Raw genomic sequence first — 8,542 nt, forward strand, 5'->3', positions numbered from 1 at the left:
TAGCGTTTGCATAGAACTCCCTTATGATGTTTGCATTAATCCTGGTGATTGGTGAGGTCAGCTCTTCCCACTTCCTCTTTCTGATCTTGGCTTTTATTTATGGGCATCCCTCCTCAGGCAACAGGAAAGGGATTTTTGGATATATCTTTTTGTCATTCATCCACCCAAGTTGCATTTGGTGGAACCATGATCTGAACTTCCATCGATCATAGTCATTTTCAGCTTCCTCAGTAACAGGTTCCTTTCCTCTCCTTCTTTTGAAACTTGAAGAAGATGTTATGCTTTCCTTGATGGTTAGCCTGGTAGGGGTTAAAGATTTATGAAGAGGGAAGGTTGGTGTGATGCACTCTCGGGGGAAAAGTGTTTAAAGTTAAGGTAGTGTTATGGAAGCAAGTGAACAAGGGTGCTTTGTTGCACAAAGAACACGGCTATTGGGCTTTCGTTTTAGAGAATACAAGAGTTGAATTTCTGGAGTACAAGAAGTGTGAAACTTTAGTTTACATGCACGGTCCAAGTGAGGCCATTTATAGTAAGCTTTAATGAAGAATGGATGGCTAGGATTCTTTAGGACAAGTTATTAATGAATGGTTTGCATGTAACGGTGAATGAGGACAAAAGTTGCCTCTTCATTAGGCATGTGGGGTCGGTCTTCTAAGGACTTCTCCCAAGGATGTGCAGATTTTTATCCTAACGAAGCAACCTTCCAAGCCATATGATCTACTTTTGTCTTCATGCTAGCTTTACTCTTCCTTGTCTTGTCCCTTTCATCAAGCCATTCTTCTGCATCCTATCCATCATGTCAAAACAAAGAAAAGAATTAAAATATGTGGCGGTGAATACATGGCAAGCAATGCTTCAATTTAGACTAAAATTTTGACTAGTGTTCTTCATGATTGTTCATCCATCAATGACTCCTTTTGTGCTTTACATATTCTTGAAGGACACCAAACTTACTGTTTGGCTATATGGTTCAAAGTGTTACTCCCTCCAAGTATTATCATTAAAATTTCACGGGATTATTGTCACTTTTGGTTGAACCATCATGAGAAGCACTTTATTTTTCTATTTCCAAACATGAGCTAAAGATTATATAAACATGGTTGCACTTTCATGACTTTCAAAACTCAAAAGACTTTGAATCTCATGCTTCGTTCTTGCAATATATAGAACATTAAACTTAACGTTTGGCTATATATTCCAAGAAACACATGTCAAAATGGCAATATGATCATTATTTTTGAAAGGTATCTTAGTGTGCCTGTAGGCACACCAAACTTAGAATTGGATCATATGCTTCACAATATCATGGATAATTGACAAAATTGTCTATACGAGCTTGAATTCATGTTAGAGCAACACTTATTATTCATACTGAAGTATTAAAAACAAGGAAACTAAATCATGGGCTGCCTCCAATGGAGCACTTCTTTAGCGTCATTAGCTTGACGGTTGGTATTTGTCAGGGTGAATTGTAGTGCTTCAAATCTTCTCCCCTTATAGTGAAGCGGTCTCCACTTGATTCCTTGATGATTTCTACATGCTCTAGGGAGAGGACCTTTCTGATGGTGAACACTTGAGGTAACTGAGATGGAATAGATGGAGAATGGGATGGGGTTGGTAGATGGTGGGCTGATATCACCTTGTCTCAAGGGGAAAACCTCTCTGTAGGAATCTTCTTATTTCTCCATTCCCTTGGCAGTTTCTTCACAACTCTTTTCTCTTCTTCCAGTGGTGCTCCAGTGATTATTGTGTCAGGGGCTTCCTCATTGATTCCTCTTTCCAACTCTTGTGGCTTCAGTTCTTTTTTGAGTTCCTTCGGTTGCTGTATTTCTTGAAATTCTTGCTTGTTCACCAAGGATTGTTTCAGGGGTTCAACTACTGATTCACTGTTGCTTTCTTTAGTGCACATGTTGCTGTGATCATCCTTCGGCTCTTTAAGTTCTGGTTCAGACTCAGATGTGTGTTTGAAAACATGGAACGTGAGGTGTTCATCATGTATTCTCAGGATTAACTCTTCTTGTTCCATATCTATCAGGGCTCTAACAGTGGCTAAAAATGGTCTCTCCAAAATAATGGGATGAAGGTAACTTTCTTTCATGTCCAAAACAACAAAGTCAGTGGGGAGGAAGTAGTTTCCTACTTTCACCAATACATTTTTAACTACTCCTTCGGCCTGCTTCTGAGTTTTGTCTGCCAATTGGATGATTACATCCGTGGATTTCAGCTTATTGATTTGCAACTTTTTCATAAGAGATAGAGGCATCACATTTATGCTAGCTCCTAAATCACAAAACCCTCTGTCAATTTTTGTCTCTCCTATGGCACATAGAATATGAAAGCTCCCTGGATCTTTTTTCTTTGTGAGTACGTCCTTCTTGATGAGGGCACTACATTCCTTGTTCATTGTCACTATTTGTCCCCCTTTTAAGGTTCCTTTCTTGGTCAGCAGCTCTTTCATGAACTTGATGTATGTGGGTATCTATTGGAGAATTTTGATGAAGGGGATGTTGACACCGAGAGATGCAAACATGTCTAGGAACCTTGAATATGACTTGTCTTTCTCACTTCTCCTGAGTCTCTGGGGAAATGGTGCTTGTGGCACAAAAGGCTTGAGGGATTGTTTCTCTTTTTGTTCCTTCCTCTGTTCAGGGCTAGCCATTTCTTCTATCTCCCTTACATTCTTCCTTGACTCTCCTTCATCATGCTCTGAGTATCTGGAGCATTTTTCCTTCAGAGCTTCTTCACTACTTAGATTGATTGACTTGCATTCTTCCCACCTTACTTTCTTGGTCTCTCCTCTTGGGTTCTTTTTAGTATCACTTGGGAAGCTGTCGGTGGGCTTGGGGAATTGCTGTGAAAGATGTCCTACCTGAGATTCAAGATTCTTAAGAACCTCCCCTCGGCTTTTTATACTACCTCTCACTTCTTCCCTGAATTTTTTCATGTCTTCACACTCCTTGCTAAGGTATGCAAGCATGGCTTCCATTTTGGCCATCCTATCATCATCATGTGGTGAGGGTTGGTTGGAATTGGGGTGTTGAGAGTGGTTATTGTGGCTTTGGTATGGTGGCTGTGAGTAAGTGTTTTGTGTGGTCTGGTATGGTTTTTGGTTGGAGTTTTGGTGAGTGGAGTTGTTATACTGGTTTGGATTATGGGGTCTGTGGTCTTGGCATTGGCTTTGTTGGTTTCTCCACCCAAAGTTTGGGTGGTTCCTCCAACCAGAGTTATAGGTTTTAGAGTATGGATCATTAGCTTACCTAGATGAGTTTCCAAGGTAATTAGCCTCCTCCCAGTTGATTCCTTCTTCTGTGTCTAACTCTTCTTGAGGTGATGATTGAGTGTGGATAGCTACAGCCTGATTCTTCTCCATTTGCTTGGTCAATTCAGCTAGTTGCTTGGAGATTATCTTGTTCTGGGCCAAGATTACATCCATATAGTTTAATTCCAAGACTCCCCTGTTGTTGCTCCTATCTGAGGCATAAAAGTACTCATTGTCAACCACTGTCTCTATAACATCAATGGCTTCTTCAATGGTCTTCTTCTTGTTTAAGGAACCTCCAGATGAGTGGTCTACAGCCTTCTTTGATTCATGACTCAGCCCTTCATAAAAGATATGGATTTGCACCCAGTCATTAAACATATCAGCGGGCATTTCCTTGTCAAATCTTTGAATCTCTCCCAGGCTTCATAAAGAGTCTCACCATCCTGCTGTCGGAATGTCTGCACTTCAGTTCTTAGCCTGTTTACTTTTTGTGGAGGGTAGAACCTTGTTAAGAATCTGTTCATTACATCTTCCCAGGTGGTCAAGCTTTCCTTGGGAAATGACTCCAACCATTTTGATGCTTTGTCCCTCAAAGAAAATGGGAACAGTAGCAATCTATAGGTGTTAGGATAAACACCATTAGATTTAACTGTGTCACATATCCTTTGGAATTTAGTGAGATGTTCATTAGGATCCTCTTGTGCACTTCCTCCAAAAGAACAATTATTTTGTACAAGAGTTATGAGCTGAGGCTTCAAGTCAAAATTATTAGCATGGATAGTTGGCTTTTGAATGCTGCTACCACAATTTCCTGGATTTGGATTGATGTATGATCCCAGAACTCTCCTCTCTTGTTCGGCAGGGTTGACTCTACCTCTTCTCGCATGATTGTTCACCTCTCCTTTATGATGGTTTTCCATATCATCCTCCATGGTTATATCCAAGTATTCCTCCTCTTCTTCTGCACCAAAAACCCTCTTTCCTCTTGCTTCCCTTCTTAATCTCAGGAAGATTCTTTCCGGTTCACTATCAAAGGAGGTTGAAACCTCTCTTCTACCTGTCATACAAGTAGCACAACAAGCAGTAACCAGCAAGAATTTACAATTAATGAAAAAGTGTGGTTAGAGCAATTGAGGCAATTAATCAAATAGTTAATGAGTTAGTGAGTTAGTTTTGCTAGAAAGTAAAGAAGTAAGAGAAATTAAAGAGAATTAACTAAAAATTTCAGAGAACAAAAATGAACAACTGAAATTAAAATTGAATTAATCAAACGAAAAGAAAAGTGCTCAATCTAGTTATCCTCTAATTTAATAATTGTCAATACAATACCAATCTCTGGCAGTGGCGCCATAAACTTGGTTCACGAAAATTTGCCTTTCAACAAATTTTCTACCGGCAAGTGTACCGGATTGTCATAAAGTAAAAACTCACTTTAGAGTGAGGTTGAATCCCACAGGGATTGGTAGATTGATCAATGTTAATTGGAGAATTGTTCTAGTTGAGCGAAATTGGAATTGAATTGGGAATTGCAGAAAGTAAAATTGGCGGAAACTTAAACTGCAAGAAAGTAAATGACAGAAATGAAATTACGGGAAATTAAATGACAGAAGCTTAAATTGCAAGAAATTAAATGGGAATGGAGGTTAAGCATGAAATTAAAGAGCAGAAAGGAAATAGAATGGGTAGATCAGAGATGGGGAAGCTCATTGGGGTCAGTAGATGTGATAATTCTTCGGATCAAATTCATTTTCATCTCTTCCTCAATCAATGGATTCATTGATCTCCTTTGCAATCTTAAGTAATTAGTTCCCAATTCCTTGGCAATCTAATCTCTCTAAGCATGAACAATTGCCCAATTCCTTGATTTAAGTGCTCATGGGAAGAGATAAAGTTTGGTTACTGATTATACCACACAAATTCATAGATCAAAGTGTTGGTAGGATTACATGTCACTATATCCATCCAAACGCTAATCTAATCCAATGTGAGAAAGAACTTCTAGCATAATTTCCTCATTCCTCTTCCAAGGTTCCGAGGAGATCTAATTATGAATAGCTTCTTTCCCAAGATAACTATCCAATTGGATGAAGAACGAAAGCTTTCTAGTAAAATCAAGAGAAAAGAAAGAAGAAGAAGAATAAAAACTAGTATTGATCCATTGAATTTACACAGAGCTCGCTAACCCAATGAAAGGGGTTTAGTTGTTCAAAGCTCTCAAAATAGAAATTGGAATTGAAAGATACATTGCAAAAGAAATTGAACAGAAAGTAAAATGTGCAGTGCAGTTGATGCGTGAGCATCTTATCTATCTTTTCCTTGTGAATTTGCACTTGAATTGCTAATTTTAATCAAAATTTAAATGTCTTCTGGCCACTATGGATACTACTTTGAGTTATGGATAATTCTATTTATTTCAAGTAGCATTCGAATGGATTTGACGGAGTTTTGTAGCAGAAAAGGAAGAAAGCGAATGATGATGTCAATCCTAACCTCCTTGCACTCAAATAGAAATAACTCGAGCTAAAGAGGTCTAATTGACGTGATTCCAGCGGCGTTGGAAAGATAACTTCTAGGTCTTTCCAACGGTATATAATAGTGCACACTTCTTCTCCAGAAACCCCTGCCTCTTCCACGTTGAACTTGGCCCCTGCCAAGTTCATCGTGAAACTTGAAAGCTCCTAGGGAAGCACACGCCACATCCCACGCTGAACTTGGGAAAAGCCAAGTTCAGCGTGGACTCAAAGGGACACGCTAAAAATCACACTGCCTTCTCCACGCTGAACTTGGGAAAAGCCAAGTTCAGCGTGGATCCTCAATATCAAAGTGGTCCCCAGGCTTCCATACAAGCTGCGCATGAAGACAAATTAATTTTGATTAAATTTGTATTTTATTTTAAAATATGAAAAGATATTATTTTAGTTTTAGGAAATATATTTTACATTAATTAGGATTAGATATAAAAAAGAAAAGAATCAACCCTTCGGGCTCTCTTCCCTTCTACCTCATTCCACAATTGACGGTTTTTCAGAATCCTTATTTTCTCTCTAAACCATGAGCAACTAAACCTCCATTGTTAAAGTTAGGAGCTCTGTCTATTGTATGGATTGATACTATTATTTTTCTATTTTAATCTATGTACTGATTTATATTTCAAGAATTATTTTCGGTCTTTATCCTCTGGATTTGGGTGGAACGGAAGTATGACCCTTGTTCTAATTGAGTTCTTGTATAACTTGGAAAAGCTCTTTACTTGAACAACAACTTGAAAACATATTCTCCTAAATTCTAATTATCTAGACTTAACGGGATATGTGACATATAATCCTCTTATATTTGGGTAATTAGGATTTTTGTGGCGTATAAACTAGAATTGAACTTCACCCTCTAATTGGAATTAAGTGACCAAGGAATTGGCGGTTGATGAATTTTAGAGGAGACTAAAAAGGTCTAAGGAATTAGGGTTTAGTCACATATAGTTTTCCATGAATTAAATCTTACATGATTAAAATAGTTAGTAAGAAAAGTCAATCCGGAAAATAGATAACTCTGAAGCCTTAACTGTTTCTCCATATATTATTCACAACTTGTTTACGGCTTGCTTTATTAAATTTCTGAATTTACTGTTAACGCGTTTGAACTCTTAAAACATCATTTTCTTCTTCTCTAACTAAGTAAATTAATCAACCATTGTTGCTTCGTCCATCAATCCTCGTAGGATCGACCCTCATTCACTTGAGGTACTACTTGGTACGACCCGGTGCACTTGCCGGTTAGTTTGTGGGTTATAAATCCCACACCAAATTTTTGGCGCCATTGCTGGGAATTGATTGTGATTGGCAACTACTCATTGTTTGATTGCTTAGATTAGAGAATGTTTCTTTTAATTAGTTTTATTTTAGTATTATTGATTTTTAATTCTCATTTTTTTCTTTTCCTTTATTTTTCCTTGTTTTTTCGTTTCCCCTTCCCCTGCCCCGTGCATTTTTTTTACTTCCTTTTATCTTTTATTTTTTCAAAACTTTCGTTCCTGATTTATTGTTCCTTTTTATTTTTATTTTCTTTTGTTTTCGTTTTGTTTCTTTCCATTAATTTTTTTATATTTTATTTTTGTTTTTAATTTTAAAAAAATTGCATCTTATATTATTTTTTCTTAATTCTGAAATTAAGTTTGGTGTTTCCTAGTTATTTTTATTTTAATTTTCTTATTTATTTAGCTCCCTAATTTTGAAAATTTTGTCCTAAATTTACTATTAATTTTTGAATTTTATTTAATTATTTTATTTAGTATTTTTATTTTATTATTTTACATAGGTTACCTCGTAGGGAATTCTCTACACTCTGACATAGAGAGTCCCATCTTTTCTTGTCTTCTATTTGTTTATGATCAGGAACAGGGACAAGGAACCTCTGTTAGACTTTGATCTTGAACCTGAAAGGATTTTGAGGCAGCGTTTGCAACAAACAAGACTTTACAAGGCTGCAGAGTCCACTATGGATCATAATAATGCTGTTAATGCTAATGTGGCAAATCCAGTTGGGAATGAGTAACCTAGAAGAGTGCTTGGCTCTTACACTGCTCCTAATGTAGATCTTTATGGAAAAAGCATTGTGGTACCTCCTATAGCTGCAAAAAACTTTGAACTGAAGCCATAGCTAGTTACTCTTGTGCAACAAAATTGTCATTATCATGGACTTCCTCAGGAAGACCCAAATCAGTTTATTTCTGATTTTCTACAAATTTGTGACATTGTGAAGACCAATGGAGTGAATCCTGAGGTGTACAAACTCATGCCATTCCCATTTTCTATTTGGGATAGAGTAAAACTATGGTTAGATTCTCAACTCAAGGAGAGTCTGGATACTTGGGATAAGGTTGTCACTGGATTTTTGACTAAATTTTTCCCACCTCAAAAGCTGACTAAGTTAAGAGTGGAGGTTCAGACTTTCAGACAGAAAGATGGTGACACCCTTTATGAAGCTTGGGAGAGATTCAAGCTACTGACTAGGCAATGCCCTCCAGATATGTTCTCTAGATGGACTCAGCTGGATATCTTTTATGAGGGCTTATGTGAGATGTCCAAGATGCGCTTGGATAATTCTACAGGTGGTTCTTTGCACATGAAGAAGATACCAGAGGAGACTATTGAGCTTATTGAGTTAGTTGCTAACAACCAATACTTATATTCCTCCAACAGAAATCCGTTGCACTTTGAGACCTCTCAGAAAAGAGGCGTGTTAGAAGTGGAAGCTGTTAATGCTCTTCTTGCTCAGAACAAGCTT

At 37.6% G+C, this 8,542-nt stretch overlaps 2 non-coding genes across 2 annotated transcripts; one reads left to right on the top strand and one right to left on the bottom strand.

The window, feature by feature from the left end:
• The first annotated feature begins 3,634 nt into the window (after positions 1-3,634).
• LOC148578098 (small nucleolar RNA R71) lies at positions 3,635-3,741 on the top strand. Its single transcript, XR_015904677.1, has one exon. It is a non-coding gene; the product is annotated as a small nucleolar RNA R71 (small nucleolar RNA).
• Positions 3,742-8,182: 4,441 nt separating this feature from the next.
• Positions 8,183-8,289, bottom strand: LOC148578099 (small nucleolar RNA R71). Its single transcript, XR_015903753.1, has one exon. It is a non-coding gene; the product is annotated as a small nucleolar RNA R71 (small nucleolar RNA).
• Between the last annotated feature and the right edge of the window lie 253 nt (positions 8,290-8,542).

The sequence above is a fragment of the Arachis ipaensis genome, chromosome B1, assembly GCF_059453495.1.
Source record: "Arachis ipaensis isolate K30076 ecotype BB chromosome B1, ASM5945349v1, whole genome shotgun sequence".
Classification (NCBI taxonomy): domain Eukaryota; kingdom Viridiplantae; phylum Streptophyta; class Magnoliopsida; order Fabales; family Fabaceae; genus Arachis; species Arachis ipaensis.